Source organism: Diceros bicornis, chromosome 37, assembly GCF_020826845.1.
Source record: "Diceros bicornis minor isolate mBicDic1 chromosome 37, mDicBic1.mat.cur, whole genome shotgun sequence".
NCBI lineage: Eukaryota > Metazoa > Chordata > Mammalia > Perissodactyla > Rhinocerotidae > Diceros > Diceros bicornis.
In genome coordinates, this window is record NC_080776.1 from 32,766,609 (window position 1) to 32,779,573 (window position 12,965).

The window sequence follows — 12,965 nt, forward strand, 5'->3', positions numbered from 1 at the left end:
AGAGAAGAGTCCATTTCCTTGCATTTTCTAGCTTCTAGAGGCTGCTCACATTCCTAGGTAACAGCCTCATATCACTTCAATCTCTGTTTCCATTGTCATAACTCCTTCTCTGACTCTGACTTTCTTGACTTATTCTTTCACTTGTAAGGACCTTTGTGATTATATTGGACCCATCCAGATAATTCAGGATTATCTCCTCATCTCAAGATCCTTGACTTCTTCACACTTGCAAAGTCTCCTTTCTATGTGAGGTAACATATTCACAGATTCGAAGGATTAGGAATTGGTCACCTTTGGGGGCACATTTCACCTACCACAGGACCCAACTACATGCTTTCCAATACTTGAAGCAAAACACAGAAGAGGTTAAAATAGGTAGAAATGATATTCCATTTAAATATGAACCAAAAGAAAGCATGGGTATCCTTGTTAATATCTGATACAATCCAAGTTGAAAGCAAAAAGCATGTGAAATATCAAAGGTGGTGACCATATGTCATATGTGACATATGTGGTGACCATATGTGGTGAAAGGAAGAGAAGATCGAGTACTAACAGTCATTATATATATCACCCCAAAGTGAAAAAAAGCTATTATTTATAGACCCATGTGCATAAGTACATATATGAACAACCAGATTTGGAGATTTAACATATCCTCTTGGAAATGGTCAAATTAAAGACAAAAAAAATATGCAAAGTTATGGAAGACTTAAGCTTAACAGATATTTACATATAAATGTAAATAAGGCTGGTATATTATGAACCCCAAAGAATATACATACATTTGACCAGACACTGGGCCATCAAGTAAGCCTTTGAACATTGAAATTATACACAATGCATTCTCTGACCACAGTATCATTAGGCTAGCAATTAATAAAAAGATCTAGAAAATTCCATTTTATATATATATGTATATATATGTTAAACACTTGATCTTTGATCCAGTACTAGGGATCAAATGTACAACACGACTATAGTTAACACCGCTGTATGATACATATGAATGTTAAGATACTAAATCCTGAGTTCTCATCAAGAGGAAAAAAATATTCTTTTCTTTTTTCGCTTTTTCTGTTTTATTATATTTATATGAGATGATAGATGCTAACTAAATTTATTGTGGTAATCATTTTACCAAATATATAAGTCAAACCATTATGCAGTACACCTTAAATTTATACAGTGGTGAACGTCAATAATATCTCAATAAAACTGGAAAAAAACACATCTTTTTCAGAGAATACACCAAATTATTTTAGACCATAAAGGATACTGAGTAAATGCATTTTGAAGAAAAATAAATATCATCTCAATAAATAGTTCATTTTTGAATAATCTATACATTATGATGAGACTTTCTCTTAGTACTAACTTCTAGCCAAGGTATGGTTTGCCCAAAGATTCCCTCCCCTCCCACAATATGGGTCAGGAGCAGGATGGCTTGTGGATCACTGCAGTAGGATCTTGGTGTTTTTTTCCCTACAATTTGCATCCTTTAGGCTTTCAGAAAATAATCACTAATGGAGATTATTCCAAGGCAGGGGAAAATAAAAGATGCTTATTTCTGTCTTCTGTTTGGAAGGAAAATATTCCAGAAGGGAAAAAGAAAGGAAGCCACAAATAATTATTGAAGGAAAAGAAAGGAGCTGATGATTCATAGTTTACGGGAGAATCTCAACACAGCTTTTATATTCAACTTTCATAACTGTCAGAGGGATTCACACACACACACAGGAACTTACACGTAAAATGTGACATCTTTGCTTGGACGAGTCACAAAGAAATTTCCATTGCATTTCTGAATCCTGGGTCAATGTATAGAAGGGGGAAATCCCACTGACCACCAAGTCACCTTCCTTGTAGACACTGGGCCTTATGTAATCAAAGCCGCTCGAATAACTCATCAGGCACATGGAATGTGGACATTTCCCAAGGAGAGGCAGAAGAAGCAGAAAGAACATCTCAGCTGACTCAACAGTTTGAGGCAAGGCCTCTAGTCAGTGGTGACTGAGGGAGCAGAGATGGAAAGAGACCTGCAGTGCAGCCTTCTGCAGGGAAATTTTACTCCTGTGCATGGTACACGTGTCTAAAAGTGCTCTGCCATTCAAGACCATGGAAAGAAAATTTGTTATTAATCAGAACTAGGGCATTTCCAAGAGCAATATATACTGGCTCAGATCTTCCCTCAATGTCACTGTGGGTCAGAGTTGCTTCCGGTGTCCTCTTCCTGTCACTCCCCCAGTCCAGGCCTAACTGCTCACTGCTCTCAGTAAGGAGCTCTGGGGTCCTCCCTGCCCTGGGGCTCTGCACCTGGCACGCTGTGCCCTGGTAAATACAAAGGTGAAAAATACGTTTGGGCAACATCTTCCACTGAAGGTGGCAGAGATGTCATCAGGGATGGGGGTCAGCAAGGCTCTGGGAACTACCCCATCCCGAGATTGGATTTTTTCTTTCCCAGGCAAACATTCTGTTTCTTGCAATTGACTGAGTGGTGTTGCATCCATCAAAACACAACATCAGAAAGGGCTGGTATTGCAATCGGCAAAACCAGCCCAGCATGATTCCTGTGATACCCAAGGATGAGGTCATTGACCATGCCTTGGGTAAGCCTCAATGGTACTTACAGTCTATATAGCCAACCTCACCCTTAGGTCTATTTGACCAATGTCTGAAGAACTGGTCTCATGCACAGTTCAGGAAATGGATATCCATTATCCAGTTCATATCAGTTTCCCACGAAATGAAGTCTAAATTCACATATATTTACACCTAACCTCTTCCTTAGACCTATGTGCTGTGCTAGGACTCCAGCACTTAGTTACTACATGTTCCAGTACATTCCATTTAAAGTCTGTCTCTCCTAAACCCAAAGTCTCTCTCAACAACTCTTTTGCCATTTCTCTGCTAATCTTCAAGGCAAACATTTGCAAGGGTTGTTAGTATTCAAATATTCCTCTTCCTCAATTCCCATTCTTTTCAACCCACTTCAATCAGGTCTGTCCACGTATGTCACTCAATCTGTTCTCGTCAAGAACATCAGCAGCTTCTACGAGGCCCAATCCAGTGGTCATTTTTTACTTTTTTTTTTACTTCACCACGCAGCATCATTTGACCCCGCTGACTACTCTAGCCTTAGGACACTACTTTCTCATGAACTCAAGCTAATTTTGTTTTTGAATATAGTATTACATTCAGATTATTTTCTCAAACTTATCTAGTGATAGAGGTGTACTGAAGTCTTCTACTACGGTTATAGAGAAACAGATTCTTATTTGTTATTCTGTCATTTTTTCGTTATATATTTGGGTGTAATGTAAATAAGTATATACAGGATTAGGTCTTTTCTTGTGAATTGTTCCTTTTCATGAAGGGGTCTTATTTTTTCATAGCGAAGTATCTCACTACATTAATAAATGATCAAACATTTCTTCTGATAGACCAGGCACGCTTCTAAACACTTTATGAATATTAACTTACAGAGTATTAAATATAAACTTAAGAAGTGTGCAGTAGTATGATTCCGACTTCAGATGTGAGAAAACTGGCATGTTACTTGCCTGAGCTCTTTGGCTAGAAAATGGTAGAGCCTGAATTTGAGCCCAGACAGTAGACACTCTTAACCACCAGCATATTCCTTGAGTACATTCTATATGCCAAGCACTTTTGGAGACACTGGTGTCTGTAGCAATGAATGAAACTCCACTTTTGCCATTGGAGCACTTAGGTTCTAATAGGGGAAGGACAGACTATAGAAAAATCAAGAAAACATGTTATTATAAGTGTCATATAGAAAATGTAGAAAGCATTTTAAGATAGTTAAGAGGGATTGAGATCTTGCTAATTTACATAGAATAGGAAGAGATAAACTCTTAGTTAAGGAGCACTTGAACAGATAGCATAACAAGTTGGGATAGTGAGTCATACGAATTTGTGTGACTAAAGCAATATATTCATGCAAAGGTCTGGAAGACAGAGGCTAGTGTGACTGGAGTAGATCAAGTTGGAGACAGTGAGGGAGGGGTAGAAGGTGATGTGGTCAGAGACTTGGTCGGTCCTGATGTTGTTGGGTTTTATGGTTCACTATTAGGTCTTTTCCTTATGCTATCAATGAGTTGGCATATCAGTTGGAGTCTCAGCAGGAAACAGAGGACACACTGAGACTAGGATGATTCAAGTAGAGTTTTCATAAAGGGGCTTCTCGGAGTTGCAGACAGGATGTAAGAACACCACAAAAGGTGGTTGGTACCCAGTGAGATGGTAAGTGCAGGGCTCTACCAAAACCCCTAAGCCTGAAGGGGTAAGGATAGTGAAAAATTATCGAATTCTAGAAACAAGAGATGAGGGAAATGCATTCCAGGAGCTGAAAGGAGGTCAGGGGTAGAATCCAGCCCCAGGTTCTCCTGCAAGAAATTGCCAGGACTAGATGTCACTCTCTTTCATCCTTCTGATTTCATGTCTAGGCTCCCCATTGACCAAACCCAGCCAAAAGCCATAAGGCAAGAAAGCCCGCTGACGTAGTTCATCTTCACTAACCTTCCTGGGTGAAGCAAGATAGAGAAGGTGGATCTACTGGGGCAAATGGAAGATATTCTGAACTGTGCAGCCCTTTTTTGCCTGAGAATGTACTCTTGTCAATCACCTGGGTGGAAAGTTCATATCCCTGCCCAGGAATCCCATCAGCTACTGTCCTGTCTTAGGTGCAATCCAAGCATTGATACTCCCATGTGCAGTCTAAAATAGTTGCCATTGCAGGTGTTCTTCATGTAAGATGGGTTATGGGGTTCTTGGGAAGAATTGCAAACAATAATTAACCAACAGGTCCTGGTTCCCAGAGGTGGACACTTCTACCAGGAGACCAAGTCAGAGTCCCATTGAACTTTACTACTGCTTATGAGGCAAACAGAATGAAAGAAGTCACTATGGCCTCTGGCACAAGTAACTCATCCAGAGGACAAGGGGCTTCTGTTATACAGTGAGGGCAAAGAAGACATTTGGCCTTCAAGTAATCCATTGGGCTGTCTTTTGATATTCTTTCCCCAACAATTAAGTGTAGCAGCTGTATCCTGTGAAGGGTGTGGTGATCAGGTGTTCAGATGATTCAGGGATGAGGAACTGGATCCTCTCTCCAGGTAAGCCACCCAGACCACCAGAAGTGCTTGTCAAGGGTGAGGGGAATCTAAATGGGACAGTAGGAGAAGTGGGATTGTAAGTATCAATTGTAGCATGAATAAAAGGTGCAGTCAAGAGCTGTCTGTAATTTGTCCCACTGATCTTCCTGTTCTAAGTTTCCCCGGTCAAGAAGACCAACCAGAATCCTAGTGCACTGACTGTAAGAAGCAAGTGCATCTGAGTGGCATAAGTGGTGGACCATAATGGAGGCAGTGGTATATTTTCTAGATTCTTATTTCAGGACTAAGTCACTCGCTCTTGTAGCTGCAGAAATTCTTCTAAGGGCTCATACTGCCAACCTCTCTGGGGATTTCCTTGGGCCAAAGGAAAGTGCCACACCTAAGATTGTGACCACTCCCAATAGCAGCCCACTTCCAATCACCGGTTCATGGGGAGAGGGGGGCGGATACAAAGGCCCAATTCCTTTGCCTCAATTTGAGAGACCCCAGAAGGGCCACCTCAGCTCCAGTGCTCCCATTGGGATCAACTGTGGTCTCCGTTTTTAACTTATCACAGTTCAATGTCTTCTGCCTAATCTCAGTTCTCTTCTTTAGAGATGGTTACCTCAAGCAAGTAACAAACTTTTTATGCCAAAGTTTCTTCATCTGTATAATGAGAACAATGAGATTGACTACTTCACAGACTTGTATGAAGGATTCAATCAGCTAATATATGTAAAACATTTATGAGACACCCAGTATATAGGAAACATTATATATTTCATCTTTTATTGTGAATTAATTAAAATCCATGGCAGGATTATACTGAGCAAAATGAGCCACACACAAAAAAGAGTAAATATTGTATGATTCTATTTGTATGAATTCCAAGAACAGTCAAAAAATAATCTGTGGTAGGAAAAGTAATCAGAACAGTGGTTGCATCTAACCTCAGATTGTGAAGCAGGAGCAAGGATTGACTGAGAAGGGACATGGAGGAACTTTATGGGGTGAGGAGAATGTTCTATATCTTGACAGGAGTATAGGTTACATAGGTGTATGCATTTGTCAAAATGCATTCAGTTCTACACCTAAGATCTATGCATTGTGCTATGTGTAACATATGCCTCCACTAAAATCAGATTCATTTTCCTAAGTGAAAGAAGCCAGAGATGAAAAGCCATTTATTGTAGATTCCATTGTATGCCATTTGGGGAAAGGCAAAACCGTAGGGAAGGACAAGAAATCAATGGTTTCCGGGGCAAAGAGTAAGAGAGGGGGATGACTACAAAGGGACAGCACAAAGGAATTTGGGAGTGATGGAATTGTCCTATCAAGACTGTTCATGTGTGTATCATGTTAGATCATGACTGTGTTGATGGATACACAACTCTATGCATTTGCCAAGACCCATAGAACAGTACATCCCAGAGTGGATATTACTGTAGGTTAAAAAAATCAATCCACCAGGTAGTGAAGGGAACATAAAATGGAAAACAAGCTATAACAAATGAATCTAAATGTATTGCAAATGAATAACATAGCCACAATGAAGGTTATGAAAAGGAAACCAAAATTACTTTGGAAACTTATGTTTTACCAGATCCTGTAAGCCTGGATCAAAAGAACTGATCAGAAATCCTAGTTCATAAAAAATGTTTCTCAGAAGGGTATTGGTTAGCAATTCTGAAACTAATTTATGCATACACTAGACATGAACAACTAAGTAAACATATTGTAGATGATGAGAGCCAGTGTATCACAGTCAAAGAAAGATGTTATAAACAAGAAAAGAGGGAAGGCTGGCTCTTATTCCAATCCAACTGAGGCATTGGATTGGAATAAGAGCTACCATTATCAATTCATGCTTTTCACGGATGGATGGATAGATAGATAGATACATAGATAGATAGATAGAGACACAGATAGTTAATGTGTGTATGTAGAGGACAGTATAGATTCATATCTTTCCAAGGCCTGACAGCTCAGAAGGCCTAGAAGAACGACACACCAGTAATAATGAGAATACCTATCAACCACCCAGAAATTGGTTACTAAGATACTATTCTAAAGAAAAAGGAAGGAACCAGGGCTCTCTTGAGGGCTACTGGATTCCAGGGCTACGGTAGAGGAAATACAACCTGACCATGAAATATCTCTGAAGGATATTCTAGTGTAAAATAAAGATTCACAAAAGGAAACCCCCAAAATCTGACTAAAAATCCCCCTTCAGGTCCTTGAATAACACCTAACTTGTGCACGTGCAGGGAATGAATCTAGGAGACTTAGAAGAGAAAAGCCACTGAAAACGGAATATTGTGCAGAAATTTCGGAGATCACACATGCCAGGAGTGGGAGGTTGGCTTTTGGATTCATCTGGAGTGGAACGACCTTGATAAAAGAAAAACAAGTCCTAGCTTTCAATTATGACCCTAGAAATGTCACAGCCTGAGAGTCAGTGCCACACACTAAGAGTAAGGACTACATCTTGGGAGTCAGTGCAAAACTGAAATATATATGTCCTTTTAGGGTCTAAAACCTAGCCTTCAGAGGCTCAGGGTGATCCATTCGTACTACAAACCTAATCTTTAGAGGAAGGCAACATGATTAAGACCTTCTACGAGGTATTGTTCACAAGATCCAGCACACAATAAAAGCTTAATAGACATGCAGAGCAGCAGGAAAATGCTCTCAATTATGTATATATAAATCAGTAGAAGCAGACCCAGAGACAATCCAGATACTGGAGTGAGCAGACAAGGACTTCAAAACAACTATGAATAAAAGGAAAGAAACATGGACAATTGTAGAAAATGAAAGACAAACTAGAAATCTTTACAGCAACCAAAGAAAAAGGACATGTTTCTTTCAAAAGAGCAATAGTAAGTCTGGAAACTTTTCAAAAGAAACTTTGGAAGCAGAAGACATGAATGACATCTGACAGATAAGGGTTGAATGGGAGGGGAGAAAAAGCTGCCAATTTAAAATTCTCTGACTTAAGAAAAATATTCTTCAAAAATGCAGACAAATTAAAGATATTTTTCAAATGGGGTTTAAAAAAAACAAGCTAGAACAATTAAACAGCAGCAGAACTGAAATTCAAGAAACTCTAAAGAGAATTTTCAGGCTGAAGGAAAAGAATTCCACACAAAGACACATACTGTTAGGAATGATCATCAGCAGGAAAGAAAATGTACGTAAATATAATGAATATTGACTGAATAAAACAACCCTGTATACTTTTACATCTTTTATGTAAGTTTAAACATTTTCAAAATATAATGCTTTTAAAAACATGTTGAACTGATACCCGAAAAATAGCGATGATGGAAGCACCTCCGAGGAAATCTTCACTCCACCCCGCAAGACTAGAGATTATGGAGCCCCAGCAAATGGTGCTCACAATCTGCATCCAACAGCAGATGTGACAGAAGCCCTAGAGAGACATCACCAGTTCCTTCCAAAACTAGAGGCAACCAGACCTCAGATCACAACTGTCATCCACAAACACAAATGCTGGGGTCTGAGCATCAAGACCTCCATTCCCCCAAAACTAGAAATTATGGGACTCCAGCAAGCACCCCCTAGTCACTTCTAATTCTAGAAATGACAGCAGTCCCATGAGTAACACCCTTAGCTGCTCCTCAACACTAGACAATGGGAAGCCCCAGCCCAGTGACCCACCCAGTCTATGCCAACAATACAGACAAGGGCAGACCCAGAAAGTGAGACTTCCGATCTCCCCCAACACTAGAAAAAAGGAACTCTATAAAGACCCCTCCAGAGCCCCCTGACTAAAGATACATGGAATCTCATGCAATTAACCCAATCCTCTCCCTGAATTAGAGACAATGGCCCTCCATGAAGTGACCCCTCCCTGTCACCCCAACACTTGAAAGGTGGGATCCCCGTACAAGCAGTGGTCCTCCAGTCTCCAAGCACCAGATACAACAGGAACCTCAGTCTCATGCCTCCCAGTTATCCCCAAAATAATGAGGGCTCCATCAAATCATGGAAGCTTCAGGAAGTGCTCCCCCATATTCCTGCAAGATTAGAGATGTTGGAAACCCCAAAAACCAACTTACAACCCCCTATACACCAAGAAGAAAGGAGCCCCAACCAATACCACACCATTTTCACCCAACACAAAGCCCAGCTCGCCTCCTGACTACTAAGACTAGATATGAGTATCCCCAGCAATGAGTAACCCAGTCTCCCCCCAGAAAAGCAATGACCAGGGTTTCACTAGGCAACACGCCAGGTTCTCCAGCGTAAGTGTCAAACAGATCCTCAGAAAACTCCCTCTCTTCCCATTATCAAAAGATAAGAGTCTATAGAAGCATCAGCAAGCAGTACTCAACACAAATGAGAGGAGACCACAACGCAAGTCCCTCAAGTCCCTCCCAACAGGAGACGACTGCCCCTGTGGGGAATCCTCCCTAATCCCAAACACAAGGAACATTCTGAGCCCCAGCTGGCAACTCGTCAGCTTCCTCTTGCTGTGTAGATGTCTCTGTCCCCAACTGTAGTGGATAGATAGAGCCCCGTTCAACCTAAAATCCCCTGCCCTGGGGAATGTTGAGGACCCAGTCTCAGAATAAGGAACACAGCAGTTGTCCTGACAAGCCACCAACAACCCCCAAGCTCCCCTTCTACAGAAGGTGACAGGAGCCCAGGACGCAAACTTTCCCCCAACATTTCCTGCTTCACCAAACCCCTCTTATCTGTTGCACATCCTGCTGACCTTCAGAATGACCTCTACTGCTAAAAGAGTCACTAGGAGCCAAGAAAGGCTGGAGCTGGGGGAGAGGCTGAGAAGGATAGAGAGGGGAGAGGAGTAAGAGTAAAGGGAAAGATGAGACCTTCCATGTTGTCCCAAACACAGCCATGAATTCCAGAGGCCCAAAACAGCTCCAATCAAACCAGGTTCTCAGGGGTGAGCAGGAGCAGAAGAAAAGGAATTCTGGGCTTATGAGGAGAGGCGGCCTGGAGGAAAGGGGGGTGTGTAGGCTAGCAGCCAAGATAGCCACCAATGGTATCTTCCACCTGTGTTTATGCCCTGTGCAACCCCCTCCTACATTCGATTAGCCGTGAATTGTCATGAACCCAAGTGGTCAATACAGTGCTGCAGAAATGACAGTGTCTGACATCTGAGGCTACATCATAAACCATACTGAAGCTGCCTCCTTGGTCTCTTAGATTGCTCCCTCTCTAGGGGAAGCCATCCACCATGCCATGAGGATGCTCCAGTAGCCCTGTGGAGAGGTCCACGCGGAGAGGAACCAACTTGCCAGCACCAAGTGCTCACCATTCAGTGAGCCACCTGGGAAGATCTTCCAGCCTCAGCCAAATTTTGAACTTTAATGACTATGTATGCTAACATGTTTAGGAGTGAAGTCTACTGTTGTTTGCAACGTACTTCAAAATGCATTAAACAGAGATGGATTCTTGGGTGATAAATGGATGGAGGTGGCAAAGTAAACATAGTAAATTGTAACTGATGGAATCTAGGTGGTGGACTGTCTTCATTAGGGCTGCCGTAGTAAAGTACCACAGACAGGGTGGCTTAAACAGCAGAAATTTACTTTCTCATAATTCTGGAGGCTGGAAGTCCAAGATCAAGGTGCCTGCAGGATTGGTTTCCCCTGAGTCCTCTCTCCTTGGCTTCCAGATTACCATCGTCTAGCTGCCTCTTCACGTTGTCATCCCTCTGTGCATGCGTGCCCCTGGCGTCTCTTGGTCTGTGTGTCCTAATCTCATCCTATAAGGACACTGATCAAATTGGATTAGGGTCCACCCTAATGGCCCTATTTTATCTCAGTTACTTTCTTTTAAGTCACAAACTCCAAATAAAGTTACAATAAGAGGTACTAGGGATTTGGGCTTCAACACATGACTGTTGAGGGGACAGAATTCTGTCCATAACGTGACTGTTCACTGCAAAACTCTTTCAAATTATCTCCCTGCCTGAACATTTTTCCTAATAAAGTGGGTGCGGGTGGTGTGCTAAGGCAGGAAAGAAAAAACGAATTGTTAACAAAAAAATCATGTTGGAACCCCCAGTTGTTCTGTGGAATAGGGATTATCATAGATTTAAAGGTACAGATTAAAGCTGTGAAAGTCCTATAAAAAACCAAAGGATAAATATTTTATATATAATCTCAGAGAAGAGATGGTCTTTTAAAACTATAACAAAACAAGAACCGAAATTAACACTTTGATTTCCTTTCAAAAAATCTGCATGGCAGCAACAACTAGAGGCAAAGACAAAAAAAGGAAAAGAGGAGGATGTTGGCAACTCATCACAAAAAGCTAGTTTTTTAATATTAAGGAACTCTTACCAACCAAAAAAGACCAAGAATCCGTTGGAGAAATGGACAAATGGCGAAGAACAGTTCACAGAAAATAGAGAATGCTCTCAGTATAAGAGATGATTCTCAACTTCGCCCACCAAAGGAAAAATAAGTAAAACACCAAGATTCTTGTTTTTATTTATCAGATTAGGAACACTTACTGTTTGTTTAATATGTTGATCTATTAGGATGTAGAAAAAGTGACACTCCGACAGCACAGTGAAGAAGGGGTGAACTTGAACAACCAGCGAAGCCCGGGACTTGGCGAGGAGAGACGGAAAGAGCCGAACTGTGGCAGTGAAATCGGAGAAAGCCGAAACCAGCCGGAGAGAGACGAACCCGAACCACTGAGCCGAGGAGCGGCGGGGACAGGCGGAGGGAGCCGAAACCAGGCGGAGAGAGACGAAGATAAACGGAAAGAGCCGAAGATGTGACGACACAGCGGAGGCCAGGCGGAAGGGCCCGACGCCTGGTTAGAGGAGCCGAGCCCAGCCGAAAAGCGGCGAGAGGCGGCGGAGACAGCCGAGCCCCGGGGCCGCGGGGAAGGGCTGACAGGTCGTGGGCGGTGAAGGGAGAACAGGCGGTTGGCGCCTCAGAAGGAAGCGGAGGCGAGGCCGGCGACGATGAAGGGGACCGCGCTGCATGGGGCCCTGGATGTAAAGTCCGGAGCCTTTCATGCGCCCGAGCCGCCCCGAGCGCCCCCCCGGAGGGTCGTGGACCCGGTCCCCGCTGCCCTCCTCCCCGCTCCCCCGGCCCCGCCGCTGCCCACGGCGCGGGGCGCTCTGGCCGGACAGCGGCGTGTCCTCCGCCCACGACGAGGACGCGCGTGTCCCCGCGGCTGCATCCTCCGGACGTGATGGCCGCGTGGAGTCTGGCGCCGGTGTCCGCTGCAGGGACTGACCCCGGGGGTGCAGCCTCTGACCCGCGCTGAGCCCGCGGACCCAGCCCGTGGGGAAGCCGCTGGGGGGCAGTGACCACGCCGGCTGACCAGGGGTCTGGGAAGAGGCCCCCATCCTAGACGGAGACTGGAATGCGAACTGTGGGCCCCTCCTGACCGTCTCCCCACTTCCAACACAAATGCCAAGCTCTCATTCAGGGCTCTTGATTGTGTGCAACACGATTGTTAGAGTGATCGCTCAGGGAGCCTCTGGGAGGACAGGAATGGGCTGGAGCCTGGCTGAGGCCGCTTCTATTAGCTGCTGTCCAAATCCATCGTCATCAGAGCGTAGGTCCCTCTCCTGGGTCAGAGTCTGCGTGGGTGCGTCTGATCCACAGAACTGTGCCCTGGCTACAGTGGGGAGGCTACAATTGGACGTGTCTGGCATTTTCTGCTGTTAAATCTGGAAGCTGGTGTTATCTCCCCCCAGGATCATAAAGTGAGGGAAGCCCTCAAACATAGGATAGGGGTTCAGTGGCTGAGAAACCAAGAAGGATGACAAATTCTACTAGGAGGCCCTACTTTAAGTTTTTTAAGAGGAACCCCTGGAGACCACTTATG